The sequence below is a fragment of the Anomalospiza imberbis genome, chromosome 2 (assembly GCF_031753505.1).
Source record: "Anomalospiza imberbis isolate Cuckoo-Finch-1a 21T00152 chromosome 2, ASM3175350v1, whole genome shotgun sequence".
In the NCBI taxonomy this organism is placed as follows: Eukaryota; Metazoa; Chordata; class Aves; order Passeriformes; family Viduidae; genus Anomalospiza; species Anomalospiza imberbis.
Window position 1 is genome coordinate 79,457,516 of NC_089682.1, and position 16,687 is coordinate 79,474,202.

Here is a 16,687-nt window from a genome sequence, read left to right on the forward strand (position 1 = left end):
ACTGCTGCCCACACTGAAGAGCAACTGAGCTGCTGTTGGAGTCTTGATAAAGAACTCCTCAGGTTTCCAATCAGGGAAGTGTGCAAGAGCAGCGTGTGCCAACAGCAACTCTTCCCCAAGTGTGCTGCTCAACTCTCAGCAAGCTGGGACCTGTGGGCTTCTCCTACCAGCTGCTGGAGCTGAACTATTGCATCACTGGTCTTCTATGAGTGGATGTCATCCCTTTTTGAGTCTCGTCTACCCTACCCTACAGTGTTCCAAAAATGCAGTGGAAAAACACCAAACAAAGCACTTTTTGTCTATTTATTCTGACTCTCTAACCACTTCATTACATGCACAACAATTCTCCCAAGTTCAGTTTTTCCACATGATAGATGAATCTGTGCGCTTCTGTCAGATCCAATTTGACTTTTTCCCCTAAGCTGAAGAATCTCCTGTTTCATTCTGGGGCTGGTCAGCCTTTCTGCTCATCCCCGTAGGTACTGCTGCTCCCATAAGCACTGCAGCCAGCCCTTTTGTTCACCTGATAGAAGCTGATGCCACAGCACCCGAGCTCAAGCCTTGCTCCCAGTCCATGACTGATACTGTTGAAAATACTCTAACTTTCTTTGCTTTCAGTTCTGCAGACAGTAAGTGAGGACAATCAGTTGTCACCTTGTGATCTCCACCACCACGGCATGAGTGACCTGCACACAAAAATTTCAGAACAACCACACCAGACTAATTTCCAAATGGTTACTAGCCTGGCAGCCCAGGAGAAAGCAGTATGGATTAAGTAGCCAGGAATGCTCTGAGCCAAGGACAACACCACTGTGATGCAGCTACTAGTCTTTTAACCAGCAGCCATAAGACACAGGTCCTGAGCCCCTGTCCAAGCTGTGACTCAGATCTGAAGTGCTGCAATGACAGTTCTCTCCTGTGGATGCATTGGTTGATCAGTGCCAGTAATTTGATGATGGAGAGTGAAATGAGTGTGGGCAGAGCACTATCCCTGCACCAAATCCAAATATGCAATGGTAAATATAGCAAATCTGCTTTCCAGGTGCTGTGGTACATTCAGTACTTATCAGCTGTCAAAAACCCCCACATAACCGCTTAAAATTACTTGTTTGACCTTTAAAGTGTACTTGAAAATCCATAAATGAGACCCATCAGTAGTACATATCCAGTTGACTAATAACAGAATTTTGAATCTCTAGCAAAGGTTTCCAAAGAGATTAAATACTCAATAAAACAGTGTGACATGCACTATAAGATGGAAATCTTCCAAGGACTTTTATAGAGCATTTATTTTAATGTCTGGAGTAATGTCTATGGTACAGACGGCAAGATTTGCTCTTTCTCTGCTCTGAGATTGCTGACCATCACCTGAACAACAAGAAAATGTTTGCTGCAGGTGGAAATAAATATATTTATTATACATTGTCCTCCATGTGGTGTAGCTCCAGAAAGTGCACTGAGTTCTTTGGGGGTGAAAGGGAAGATCTGCTGCTACCACGACTGAGTGTTCAGTTCACAGGCTCAAACTAGAGTAAATCCCCAATAAGGCAGCAAAATGTGGTAGCATAGATGATGATTTATCAGGACTTTTTCAGGACTTTATCAGGACTTTTTCTCTCTGCAAATCTTTTACTGGGCCACAATACTTGCTAATTGTGAACAAAGTCCTACAGCAGCCCAGTATGGCTGACCCCAAGGCCATGGAACGATCCCCTGCATTGTTGGTCCCTGTTCTGGACCACTTCTACCAACTTCTTCCTAAGCAGTGTGAACATGAGTCCGTCTGTGTTCCCTGGCTGGGGGATCCCTCACTCTCCCTTGTTTGGTAGTACATATGCTGTCCCAGGGATGAAGGACATCAGGATAGTTCCTCCTGTCACTGTTGTGCAGCCTTCACTTCCCCCTCACCTGGAAATGGTTGTGAGATTTGCTGAGACCCTGCTGGCACACCAAGCTCACAAATGGTTTCGGCTCCCCATAACTGCACTGGGAAAGGGAAGGAGAAGGAATAAATAACTTGCCATTTCCCTCCAGTGACTTGTAACTCGAAGAGCTCAGACTTCTCCATGCAACCAGGATAGCCATGCCGGCTTGGCCCTGAACTCTTTTTGGGAATTGGGTATATTTAATATGTCAAGCCTTCTACCCTGAGTTTGTCTGCTGAAAATTTTTAACAGTTTAAAGGCACTCTGACTATAGCGTATTTGCCTATAATGTGGTAAATATAATTGTTAAAAACCTCACCTTTTGTATCTTAAAACTCTAAGGTACTCAAGAACACATGATTTCTTCTTACTGTCAGATTTTGCTTTGCTAAGACAGAATGCATGAGACACTAGACAGATGTGGGAAAGTCTTGAGTTCTTTGAGAAGAAACAACAGGTATGAGGATACTGATGGAAAGGTGAGCAATATGAAGATGCTTATGTATGAAGACAAGCACTTGTGTCTGCCTACAGATCCTCTGTACCACTGCTCTGAAGCTTTCCTTCTCTGATAATTTGAACATCCCTGTTCAGCTGAAACTTCTCCACAGATGAGCTACACTTGGGTCCTCCAGCTCAAGCTCTCCTCATTAATTTTCACCATCCAGTTGAAGGCAACAAGACCAGCCAGGAGATCTTTCGATCCTGGAGACTACAGCACAGCCCTGTTTCAGTCTCCTTTGATAAAACAAGCCACTTCCCCTCTAACAGCTTTTCTGAATCCCCTGGTGCCAGCTGAGTGGGGGCTGGATCACAGGAAAGGAGAACTGAGTGCAGCATTGCAGATGTGCCCCCCAGTGCCACGTACTCAGGGTCCCATGGGAATACACTGCCAGACAAACCCAATGGTTGGGCTGCACTGCCAGCCCACATTTCAGGAGTGACTTGCAATTTTTCTCCAGTCTGCAAACGCACTCAAGCCTTTGATCTCCTCTGTTGCTTCTAACTGCCAGCCTCCCAGATTTTGCCAGCATTTCCTGCTTCTGTTCCCTAATCACGCTACCACGCCACTGATAACCACGGTAAACTGCAGACTAGCTAGCTGCAGAGGAAGGGCACATGGAGCCAGTGGAGCCAGTGCCTCACTGTACGACCCCTTCCTTTCATCCCACTTTCTTATTGCATGTCCTCTGCTAATCCTGGCAGATTCTGGAGGAGAACTTGAGGCAAAGGTTTTACTTTTGTGCTTCCAGGAATGGATGAACCCTGTTTTCAGGTTTCACTTAGAAACGCACTCATATTTTCTCCTAGAGATGATGGAATTTGATCAGTTATAGAGACGAGGGAACATAAAGTGCTGCATCACTTTCAGCAAGAAGACAAGGGGGAAAGAAAAAATAATCCTGGGTTATTACTATTTGAAACTCTGAATCAAAATGAATTTTTTGAGGCAAAATCAAAATAAAAAGGCAAATTGAAAGCTTCCTATTTAAAACAGAAAACTTTAATAACAACATGTTGTCTGGGGGATTTTCTCCTGGGCAGCTTTCATGCAGCAGATGCTCCTACCTCTGACTGCCATTTCCCAAAGAGATCCTGAACTATTTGTCATTCATTTAGTATTGTGGTTGTTATGTAAAGTAGGACAGTTGTGCTATCTCCACCTGATGAGAAATCCATACACTTTTGCATTTTAAATCAAACACATTCTTTGAAGAATCAAAATATGCATTACCTAACTTACTTTTCAGAAAAACCTCTCTCATTTACACTTGGTCCTCATTTAGTCTTCTGCTGGAAAATCTCTGGAGTTAAAATGGCATATCTCTGTGCCACATGTGTTCCCTTTTAATAGCCAATATAAATGTTTTTCAGCTCTGGAATATACAGCTTGAGTCTCACTTGTGGAAGCCAAGCAGCGCCTCTCTGCTTTACTCATCACGCGACCAAAGGACTGCTGATCTCCCATTTGTCTACGGGCAAAGCAGGGGCTCCCAGAGCCCAGCCCAACACCATTCCCTTTGGTTTGATTGAACTGGTCAGCTGATAAACTCCATCCTGATTCCAAACACTCTTCACCAAGCTCTGCTTTCCAATATTATTCCCTCCCCAAGGACCAGCAGTGCCACGCTCAATTCAATGGCACCTTCCCCTTGCTCAGTGCTCCTGCAGGCTGGGCCTGGGTCAGTGTGGCTGTATGCTCCCACTAAGGAGACGCTGTGTGACAAGGCATCTCAACGGCCCTGAAAATGGCACTTGCCATGCTTCAATGACAGCAAGCCCTGCTTAACATGAGGTTCACTTTGTGGATGACAGAGGTACAGTATTTCCTTAGTATATTAAAATGCTTCAAAGAGTTCAGAAATAAAAATTATTGGAATTGCTGCATGAGTCAAAACTTTAAGAAGTTGATATTAAAATATAAATCACTGTCTTGCTTCAAGGGAGGAAAAAAAATCCTTGTTTTCAGCAGAAAGTTAATTGGGTGTCCTGAAAATCAGTAATTAAAAACACCATTAGTAGACAATAATCATCTGCAGTGCTAGTTTCCTTCTGTACATAAAAGGCTTTAAAAGGACAGAGTAAGAGAGAAATGTTCAGCATCAGCATTTGCCTCAAGACCCAATGCACCCGGGGGCTGGTCCAGCATCCCTTATGCAGGGAAATGAGAGCTAGAAAAGATATTTTTGTTGCTGTGAATAAAAGTTGGATTTCTGAATCTATATGCCTGCACCATTTAAAATTAACTGTTCACAGACAAACCTGAAATGTCATCCTGAGGATCAGCACCAACATTGCTATCATCCCCCATGCACATGTCAGAGAGAAGTGCCACCACCCGGTGCAGAAAATGCAGTCACTCCTTGCTGTGTAGCAATACAAGGCTGGAGGCAAAGAATATGGTTTCCAAATTAAACAGCGGGAGTAATTTCTGCCAACAGGATGTAATTACTCCTCTTGTAAAAGAGCTGTGGAACACTTAATGGTTTCGAGCACTAATACATATGGAAACAGTGTTCCACAAATACCCAGCCAAGTGCTAGAGCACCACTGGCTTGAGGAGCAGTAAAAGGACGAGAACACATCCTGTACTGCCTAAGACTTCAAGGGCCTCCTTCCAAATGCTGCTCTAGTGGGACTGCTGAAGTTTCTGTAACAGGTATGGTCACTGCCCAGGGTGAAATTTCTTGTCTCTCACAGCAGCCGTAGTTAAGGCAGCTGACTGTGTCAGCACTAAGTATAGATTAATCACCATCAAATCTCAATGCCAGGTCTGTGACTATTTCAGGTAATTTATCTGACTAGACTGCTATCTTCCCAAACATCTCTTTATGAGCAAGAAGGATCTGAGACTATGTCAAATAGATCAAGGTTATTCCATAGGATATATGGAATCTCAAAGTTGATGTGCTACTGATACTAATTTTCTTAAGGCCTGACCAAAATACATTTGCAGATCAGAAATAAATAACAGCATCTAAATGCAGACATTTTAAAATTATGGCCAGAACATTCCCGGCATTTAAGGCCTAACATCCTTCACTCAACAAATACACTTTATTGTATTTGTTGAGTGAAGGATGTTAGGCCTTAAATACACTATGGCAACTCAGCTCCTACATTTACATGCAAAAATTCATAGCCTTACTTAGGAAATCAGACAAGCAGATCTCTCCACAAAGCACCTCTCCTGGTACAAGTTTTTTTACTACCTTTACTACTGCAGACTGGAGCTTGGGAGGAAACAAATGTCCCAGTACCTCCTCTTTCACTTCCACTGAAAACATGAAGTTTTCACAACACATCCATATACATAAATCTCCTACTACAAAACCAGCTCCACTCACACCTCTCACAGAGTATCATGCATTTCCCAGAGATTTTAAGGCAGGATTTGTTAAAATTAAGAACAGTACTTATCATAGGAGAAAACTGTCCCTAACCAAGAAGAAAAGACAAAGTTTTTGTGCACATCCCTGCCTCAAACATCAGGAGAAAAAAATGCTTACATGCTGACAACTCATCTGAGGAATTGCTCTGAAGCTTAATAGGCTATAATCAAGACAGCAGAGGTTTATTTTGAACAATTGCTTAGGGGAATGGGCATGAATTCTCCTTGTTAATGATGCCCCTCAGTGTGTGATTCTCTCATCCTCACACTGACTGAAGAGAAAGCAAATGAGTCTGGTTGGTGACTATTTCACGATATAAAATTTATTTTTTAAACATGCAAAGATTCTTTTTGAGCAAAACTCAGCATGATCGAGGTATGAAACCTTGTCTTCCTGACCTTTCAGAAATCCAAGAAATCTGACTTTGGTTCTTTGGTCAGTTGTTCTATTGACAAATTCATTTTCTTTCAATGCACATAAGCACAAAAAGCTTCACTAATCATATTTCTATTACCATCATCCTTCAGATCTTTTAGCATGATTTACAGAGGGGGAAAAATGAAAGAAAAACAAAAACTGGCAGTACATTATGCAGCTTTGGGCAAAGAAGATGATGGATTCTCCCAAAGTAATTTCCTGCAAAGTGAGATTTGATATAAGGATCTTGATTATGTATGTCAGTGCTGGGAAGGCACCCAGACATGTGAGACTATCATTTACAACCAATGCAGCCAAGGCAGAGGCCACTACTGGGTTTTAGAAATGAAGAGCATTAGTACAAGGGATCAGAAAGAAAGGATTTTTCAGAAGAGTTGGAGACAGCAATATTTGATTTAACTTACAATACACTACTACCTCCTAAGATGGTCCCAATTAGACCTATTTCTGCATACCACATTTGGTGAATGATGCCACACTTGGTCTTGTCCTTCTCTAACTCTCTTGGCAAATTCAACAAAGACTTCCTAGCACTAAAAGGCCACACTGCGGTTTTGTTTACAAAAATCACTTCTAGGAAAAAAGAGAGTGTAAAAAAAACCTCTGTGAAATACTCTGTATCCAAGGACAAAGCAGAATGGTTCCATGTGAGTCATTTTCAGTATTTTCAGGCTTGGCATTTGTGGTACGAACTCAGAAAAGTCATTACCAGTAATTCTGTCATTTCAAGTGTTTGCAACACATGAGAAGTAAGTGCTTCTAAAATGAAAATCCCATCCTAACCACTTCAGTAACACTTAGAGATCAACTTCCTACAACTTCAATCTAAATCCATCTCACTATATTTAAAAATATTTTTGGATGCTCTAAAACCAAGGCATTCAACCTGTGACTTGAGAAAGAGATTTTCAAACACAAATGTTGCAAGAAGCAAGTCATGATTAAGGAGACAACACATCTCTGTTTGTTCACTTGAAGCACTGCTTGTTGGATTAACCCAAAGTGAGCCTGCAGTCCAGCCATATCTTTTCTCCTATCTTTAATACAGCCAAGCAAAAACAAAGAAAAGAAAATGCATCACATGTGCAGCCACTTTGCAGGACAATTTTAAGTGGTCTAAATTAATTCCTTTGTTCCTACTGACATATGGAAACTGCTTCTCTGAACTCTGATGAAGAATCCATCTCTGAGCTTCATTTTAATTTGCTATATTTAATGAGTGCTGTTATAAACCAGTCTAAAGAGGGAAGCTAAAAAAAAAAAAAAAGAAAATACAAGATTTGGGTCTTTCAAGCACCAGTTTAGTTTATAAGCAACAAAGCAGGCAGTGCGCTGTGATGATCTGGGTAGTCTCAGCAACATGGACTCTCCCCTCTCCCTTCCCAGCAGGACTATCTGACAGTGTCATGGAAAAGACATGTTCTTGAAGTCTCCAATAATCAAATTATCAAACAAAACTAAAAGTCAGGATTTCTATGGGCACATGTACTAAAGTGACTCACAAGGGATTTCAAAGCAGCTTTTCCCATACACGCAAACTCTCTCTGATGCCATTATTTTTGGTGTCTTGTACTGTGTGAAGTTGCACAATAATAATCCTGCTGTTAGAAAACACGTTAAAGTTCCCCCTTGGCACAGGCACACCCACTGACACAAACGCTGGAGGCACTGGTTGCGAAATCCCCGCACCTCTGTCAAATCAACCTGAAATCAGGCTCCGGAGCCGCCGAGGGCGTGGAGCCAGCGCACACAGAGGGAGTGTTTGCACAAGCCTTGTTTCCATAGGAAACCAGGGTAAACATATCCCCATTTCCAGAAAACACTCCGCTCCTTTCCATGCTAGCGGCTGGCAAGTCCTGCAGCTCTGGCCGTTGCCCACTAGAGGCCGTGAAGGCCTTACGCCTGCCCTGGCCCGGCTCTCACAATCCAGTGAAGAGGAGATGAGGAATGGGAAGCGCCAAAAAATGAGACCTATTTTCTTCTGACATTAAAATATTAACGCTTCCTCAGTGCAGCGAGGCACCCCAGTCCTGGCAGGCCAGTGGGAGCAGCGGAACCTGCTGTGGGTAGCTCTGCTCAACAACAACTGGAAACCTGAGGAGGAGATGGATGAGGAGTGTGATCAGAAAAATGAGAAGCTACAGCTGCCCGGAGGGAAGCTACTCCTCTGTGACAAGCCCAAAGTAAACAATGAGTAGCCAAATGTAATGGGTCACTTTTCAAATTAATTGTGCTTTTTGAACATCACTCACTGGAGCCTGGCAAGCCGCAGCAGTCAACAGCAAGGATGCCAAGCACGAGGGGGACTTAATGAGCAGCGATTGCTGGAGAACTGCAGCAACAAACACATGTGCACAGAAAAACACCGTGGGGCTGCTTTGTGGGGAAGAAATCCGAGGGTGTTTCTCACGCCGAGAAACACAGAGGGGTAGTATAACAAAAAAAAGCAATATACAGTTTCTCCAGTTTGACTCCAAGTGGGGCTTCACTGGTTATTCAGGGATTATATCGCACACCTCTGTGAGGGACACAGGGAAGCAGATGAAAATTAGGAGAGGAGACCTGCCCAGAGCTGTGCTGAAAGGGAATACATCAACCCTGGGCTTCCACAGGAGGCACAGGAACATGGCCCTTAGAGAGCCTAAGGCTGGAAATCACATCTAAATATATTCTTGCAAGCTTGTGACAGGTTATCTAAAAAACTACAAAGGGTCAATGTAGATCAGATTATTCTTCACAGCTATCGATTGCCCTGCTTTTTGCAATGTTGAATTTCATCTCTGCTGTGAACACACCTAGCTTAATTATGTCCCTTTTTTAAGTTCCTTTGTGTTCTGCCATCTGGATTAGTTAAATACTTTTGTGTCTTCTACAACCTTTGTCATGTTCCATACTTGTGCCACAGATCATTAAACAGCATAAATGTCACACAATTCCTAAAATGACATTTTAGGGCAGCCCAATAAAAACCAGTGACCTTAGTAAAAACGTGTATTTATTTGTCTTGTATTGCTTTCAAGTACTTGGCAACCTTGTGGTGAAACAGTCTATTAAGACTAGAGAATGTGGGTTTAAGTACCTTCTGGCTGGTAGTCATCCATCTCAAAAGCATTAAGGTATGACTCAAAATGTGAGTGCCACTGCATCCTTGGATGGCCATTTTACAGGAAACTAGTGATCAGGTAGTTTGTGTCCAAGTGTACAACTCAGGCAGTTCAGTGTGGAAGAAGAGGATTTTGGCTTTTGCATTTCGTAAGGATGTTCAGTGGTAGCTGTTGCTAAGTGCCTCAGTGCTGTTTGGGTTGATGCCCCTTGCCCTGGAGGAGGCTGACGGCCCTCCCAGCACAGTGTGATGGGGATCCTTGGGCTGTGGCACTTGGCTTGCCCCGAGGCAGCACGCAGGGATGCCACAGTAGAGCTCATGCTGTGAGAGCAGCTCCAGAGCAGGAGGAGACCAACACACAGTTTGTGAAGGGTGCAGCACACCTGCACACCAAACCAGTGTGCTGGGAGCAGTGTGCAAAGCAGTGTCTGGGTCTCTTGCTGGGGACTGGTCCTTTATCAAAGGAGGGTAAATAAATTTAAGACAGATCTGGCTGCATTCATGAAGACAACTTTTTTTTTTTTTTTTTTTTTTTTTTTTTTTGTTGCTATTAAGAAAACAGAAGTCTGGTGGTTTGCTGGCAAAAGAAAAATGTGGGAAGTGGCACGAGTGTTTTTCCACTTTATGAAGGCAAGTATGAGGGAGGGGGGTGCTGGGAGATGTGGAAGCACATTCTCACCTCACACTTCCAGCCCCAGCTCCACTGGGCAGCTTGCAGTCCTGCTGGCCAACACTCAAGTCAAAGCTGGGTCCTTATCTCTAATGTGTTCCAGTTAGGCAGCCCTGAGAGCAACCCCAGGTGTTCATACAGTCTCTAATCCCATTAAAGCTCTTTTAAAGCAAGTGGTTTGGTTGGTTTTATTTTTCTGGTGTCACAGAATTTACACTTAATGGGCTTGCAGTTATTAGGTAGTTAGAAAAGTTATTTGCACTTTGCAGTTTGCTGCCAGAAGTGTAGCAAGAGACAAGCATTGAGGTCCTTGTGAATCCCACAGCTGCTGTGACTTTTCCATGTGAGGAAGGAACAGTTGCCGGAGGCATTTCAGAGAAATGCAAGAACACAGGAACAGTTCATTAATACTGGAAGTGAATTTGCAATTACAGAGAGCAGATGGCCAGCTCACATAGTGAATGAACCTTAAACCATCTAGACTTACAAGACTACAGCAAACATTGAAACACTACCAAATTCACAAAAAAAAAAAAAAAAAAAAAAAAAAAAAAAAATTCCTGTGTGCTTGTGTGCTCACAGTCAGAAGTCAGCTCAGGTTTGGATCCCATATACAGTGGCTTAAGTCCAGATAAAGCTGTCAATATTAAACTGAGTCAGTGGATTTACCACAGAGTTCATGCCCCTTCTTTTTACTTGCATAAAAAACCTCTCAGAGCTGTCCAAGATAAGCAAAAATAACAAGAACCTTAATAAAATAACAGTATCAGCATCATTAATAAAGCTAGGAATCAAGCTAATCCTCCCTTGTACAACTGCAACTCAGCTCTATCAGAGATGTGTTAGCAGCATTAATAAGAATGGAAAACAAAGCTGAAGTTACATGACTAAGTTTTTCATTACTTTATAGTCCACTAACAAAAACCACCATACACACACTGCTTTAACAAACGTATCTGTGATGCACTCCAGAGCTGTTGAATTCTTTCCATACACATGCTGCTTGTAAAGGCTCTGTGAAGGAGCTTAAGAGAGATGTGTATCTTGAAAGAACTCCTCAGCACAGCTCATGGAGAAATCAGACTTATTATTGGTATAGGCATGTAACAGTACATATATGCAAAGGGAAGGACTTGCTTAGCACCACGTGCATTTCCCCCTGCCAGGTCTTCATTTGGCTTGGCAAACAAGACCATTATTACTGGGGGGAAGAGGGAGGCTGTAAGCAAAGTGCTCTGTTTCGTGGTCTTTCCTACATATGTCCACAGACTGAAATGCAATGGCTCCACCAGCTCTGAGAAGGCCATGCAGTCATCCTCCAAAATCTTTTTCCCTATGACATGGAGTTTCAGCAGCCAAGCTGTGTACCTCTGGACTGCAAACAGTGAAGGTTAAGATGCAGTTTACAGGTCTTTGCAAATGGGTGCACAAGAGCTGCAGTGCTGTGTGGATGTCAAGGCAGCTGGCAGGTATAGTCAACACATTAGAATTGCCAAAGCCCTGTGCAAGAAGATAACTGTAATTGGACTGCACTCTGAAGGCCAGCCGAAAGGCTGCAACAGCAACAAAGGACATAGGCAAGGTATGTGACTTTAAAAAGAATGGTAATTGGATTTTCAGCTCAGGAAGGGATGTTGGCTTGGTGGCACTTGTGATCAGTGCAACTTGCTGAGCAAGGAATAGCGACAACTTAAGAGACAAATCCCTCTAATCAAGATAGCTGCTAACAAGGCATCCAAAGATTTTTTCCTTGGTTTCCCTCACAGAGTTAAGGGTGTATGAATTTTTACTCACACACAGGATAGAATTTAAATTTTCAGGGATGTACTTGTGGCAAAAAGCTCAGGTTTATTTCACACAATCAACTTAATTCTTCTCTTAAGTCAGAAATCTGCATAGCACGTCAGTTTGTTTGTAGATCAGATTGTTTGTGATGTAATTCAGTAATTTTCTTGTCTGGCTTCATGGCACAATGTGAAAAATATGTCAGTGCATGTGATGATCTTATACTACCAAAAGGTTACTCCCATACCTGCAGCAACAGGAAGTGTGAAGTGTTTTAGCTACTTTCAGATTACTTCCCTTTACACTTCCTTTTCTAACACAAAAAGCAGAAAGCACAGGATACCTGAAGTGCCAGATATTACATTGTAAAGACCTTGGTATGTTGATTCAATATCTCAGAACTGCTTTAAAGTTTTCCAAAACTTTAGGAAAACAAAGTTTATATCAGAAGTTATTTTGACAGAAGGTGGTTTACATATGCATTTATTTAGTATGCTGAAATATAGCATTCAAAAACCTGTTGACTATAAAAAGCTATTTCTAGCAATATCTTAGTAACCCTGGTTATTCTTTGAAACTTTTTGCATTTCCCTGAAATTGTGTGATCCCAGAACTATTTTAAGCAGCCTATGCTATCGTATATACCATAGCAATTCCACCTAGCTTCTGGGTCCAATTCTGCATCTGGCTTTGGCCATTAAAAATTAAATAGAAATTCTTTTTCTCCAACAAATATTTATCCCATTGTAGACTGATTAAATATATGGTAGCACTTGTAAACTGTTGTGATGACACAATACTTGGACCTGTCTCCATTAGCAAAGACAGATCTGGAGCAGACACTGGCAGACACAGACTCAAGGATTTCAGATTTCCAGACACATTTCTAATTTTGTATAAATTTTTTTTTCCTTTCTAAATCTGACATTGCTCTTCATTAAGGACTGGGATTTGGAAAAAAAAACCAGAAAATCCCACGGGGTTGAAAACAACAGATGTTGTCTGTTTTAAGCTTCCTTTATTCCAAATCACTGAATTTCATGCTTTTGAGATTTTCCTGCTTCTCTTTTCAGAGGCCCATGATTTGTTCTTTAAATGGATTTTCAAGAGGCTGACTCTGACTGGAATGAATGTGAAAGAGATTTTCCACTTAAAATACATCTTTTTTCCCCATTGAAATAACTAGAAACATACTAAAAATATGACAGAAGCACTACCAGGGCAGTATCACTGTGTATCCATACTGTGAGCAATGAAATCTACAGGATACCATCCCAACAAAAAGGAGGCACATGCTACTCACTTCCTACCCAAAAGCCCTTGTGCTTCCTGCTCCTCCATTTCAACACTGATGAACTGCCAACCTCAAAATCCAAAATACTGCCCCAGGACAGCCACAAAGGGATTTTAAAGCTTTCCTTAGAATCAATTTTCTTCCCTATAATCAGCAACTTTCCTGCATTTGCCTGCCCTCCATCCAGGTGAAGAGCCCCTGCCCTTAGGATGTAATCTCATTCTTTCTTCAGGTGAGTGACAGAATCTTTTGAAAAGATGATGTGATCATGAAGTCATTGATTCCAAAATGGCCTGGGTGAAGAAATAGCTGTGTAATGCTGTGGAAAGAAATGCTGTGTAATTTGATCCCTAAGGATATGTCAGGGGAATAAAAAACAGGCAAGGATGTTGGGGACAGATTTGACATCCTTTTTTTAAAAATTGAGAGGGTTCAAAAAACAGCTATAGGAATTGTTTACATACTGGATTAAGTAATAGCATAGTGAGGAGCAGTAATTTTGCCTATCTAAAAATCTCAAACTTGATAAATAGTTCTATCAGAATGTAGTTATATCTGACAGTGAAAATCTCTTCATTCCAGAAAGAAAGCACAAATAAATGTCTGAAATGTGAGGACAGACAAATTCAAATTAGAAGTTAAGCATATGATTTTCATACATTATATTTTTTAAAATTTTTGTCTCCTAGTCAATACAGGCTGAGTTTCTGGGAAGGATATTGAAGCCAAACAACCAAATTCTGTTTTCAACACATTATATAGACAGGAGGCCAGGTTAAATAAACTAATGGGTTTAAGCTTTACAAGGTCAAACCTTTCTATTAAGTGTCAGAAACTCTATGTTTACAGTGTTTATATCCATGGTCATTAATAAAAATAATTGGAAGTGACTACCCCTTTAATTTAATCAGATTTTCATTGGTACAAGTTCATTGAATTGCAGATGGAAGAAATATTAAACCTCACCCCTTCACAGATGGCAAGATTTTAGCAATGCCTTCACAAAGCCTCAACTGATACTTTATGCCTTAACTTCCTCTTGTATTCCAGCTTTTTTGCAACAGCACATGCACCACAGAAGCAACAGAAGTTAAGCTGTAATACAGTTTTGTTTGCCAAGCTTGAGTGGATGCAAACATCCTTCCATTTGTAGTTAATGTGCTATTCATGTTCTTTTATAACTAAAAATCTATTTTCAAGTTAGAAAATAGGAAAAAAAGAGATTGATTTTCTGGTCTTCAGTAAGGCCATCTCTACTTCTACCTTCTGTAAGCTTTTGTTGGTCCTGAGGCTCTCAGATACTGATTTCTCCTGTTCTTCCATTTGCTCTGGCCTTGTTGACAAGCAGGGAAAGTTATGTGTCTGCACTACTTGGGACATGCAGGAGATGCAGAAATTCAGTTGCATTTTCTGTAGGATCAAAGGTGATTTTTCTAAATTTTCTTCCAAAATGAAATTCTAACTTATTCACCTCTCAGAAATGCCAGAAAAAGAGTGCTTGGCTCTGGCCTTTGCTAATGCCTCTTGATTTTCCAGCTAAAGGAAGGGCATGCAATGACACAATCTTTGATATGAAATCAAGACCCAGGTCATTGACAACAGCTACAACAGGAGCAGCCAGCACCTGTCATGAGCTCCAATCTTGGCACTTCTGAGGTGTTTTGAAGTCACTTGAGTCCATGAACTCAGAAGACCCTCATATGAACAGAAGTGCTCTGAGCTGCATGTCGGAAACCCTTTGCCATGATTTCCAAGATCATGAATAGGGCACAGGGAATCTGGAAACTTGGCCCTGTACAGCTCAAGGGACTTTGGCAGCTCTGGCTTCCTCAGTTCACCAGCTGAGATACTGAAAGACACGTTGGTTCACCAGAATATTGTCAAATATGGTAAGATTTCACCAAAAGTTTCATGCCCATCACATGTCTCAGCCACAAAAGGCCTGAGAGAGTTTAAGTCTGAGAGACTGAAATACCAGGGTGCCCAGCAGTACTCTGGTGTGTGTGTTTGGACTGAGCTGGGGCAGCTGAGGTGGTTGAAGTGTTAAGTAGCAGAACAGAGGGCAAAAAGACTTCAAACTTACTTTGAGCATGTATACCTAGATTAGACAGGAGGGGGAAATGCCCATTCAGAGATATGAGATATGCCAGCATAGTATAGTACTGGCAATGGAACCACAGCAGCTGGGGGGTCAGGAGTGCACAAAATTACACTGGATAACTACTGGTAAGGGACTTAGCAAATATGCAAATTTCTGATTTTCACTAACAACTGAGGAAACCCTCAAATACATGAGGCTGTTATCCCGTTACTCAGAAATTGCCTATGAAATGAACTGAAATTTGGAAAATTGTATAAAACCAAAAATACTGAAGTTCAGCACTTGTTAACACATTCACTCCTGATGTCCCTTCAGAAAAGATGTGTGGGCTTTGACATGTTCCTTCTTTCCAGCATTTTTTCCTCATCCATATAACTTATCGTCACAGCTCTGCAATTTTATTGACAGCTCTGATCTGTGAATTGCAGACTTGCTGTAGTTCTAAGGTTCATGGCTCATCTCTTGGTCTGGACTGTTTTTGTCCTGCAGAATATGGAACAGTTTTGGAAACAGCACATGCTGATAGTGATTATGATTCTCCACAGTAACTTCCCAGAAAACTTTGTGGAAACTGTATTTTACCTGACAATTCATGTGGACAAAGCATGTCCTATAAATTTCCATAACTGAACTTTATGAGAAGTATGCAAAGGTTTCATAAACCTACTTTGCAGTAAGGGGAAAACACAGTTGTAAAGAAAAAAAAATGTAAATATCTGTCAGTTTTAACACACTCTTCTGAGGAAGTCAGCTACTTAGAGAGAAACATAATGGTTACATGTTTTCAAGAAGCAGCAGCAAGTTGTATACTCCAGCCTGTTCCTGGGAAAACCCTAATGAGTGCGAAGAGAACAACTGTGAAACACTAAACATGCTGCTAATGTGCGAAGCCCTATGTTTTGGGGAGAGAAGAGCATTCAGAAATAATTGAATCATCCAGGGCTGTACTCAGTGCATACCCTAAGGTTATTATGTTCAGAATAGAAGCTTTTAGAATGTCATTTAGTAAATGAAAACAGAGTTGGATACCAGTAATAAACCAGTGCCCTCAAGCTACTCATTTTTTATAGTGACTTAATTGAAACTTACAAATCACTGACTGCCAGATGCCTGGGAAAGGGGGCAGCACTGAGACCAGGACCAGAAACACTGAGATCCAGCAACAAATCATGACTTGGCCTCCAGTAAAGAACTGTTTATGGGTATAATTTTCTTTCTCTGGTGATAAAAATGAGTCTGTCGTGCTCTGAGTGCGCAACTATACTCCCAAGATACGTACAGAGCTGGGTACCAACTTGTTTTCTACTTTCTAATTGCTGATTAATCCATTAAAATGAAACCAACCACGAAGTTTTGTTTTCTCTTTCTTTTTGTAACAAGAAGGCTTTTTAAAACTGCAGTAACTCCTTAATCTCATTTCAATTACTTAATTTGCAAGAAGCACAATTCTATTATCTTTAAAAAGTAAGCATATATTT

General features: G+C 41.5%; 1 protein-coding gene across 5 annotated transcripts in view; it reads right to left on the reverse strand.

Annotated features, from left to right (window-relative positions):
- Positions 1-16,687, reverse strand: part of STARD13 (StAR related lipid transfer domain containing 13) — a 303,442-nt gene that overhangs the window by 73,229 nt on the left and 213,526 nt on the right. The window lies entirely within an intron of this gene.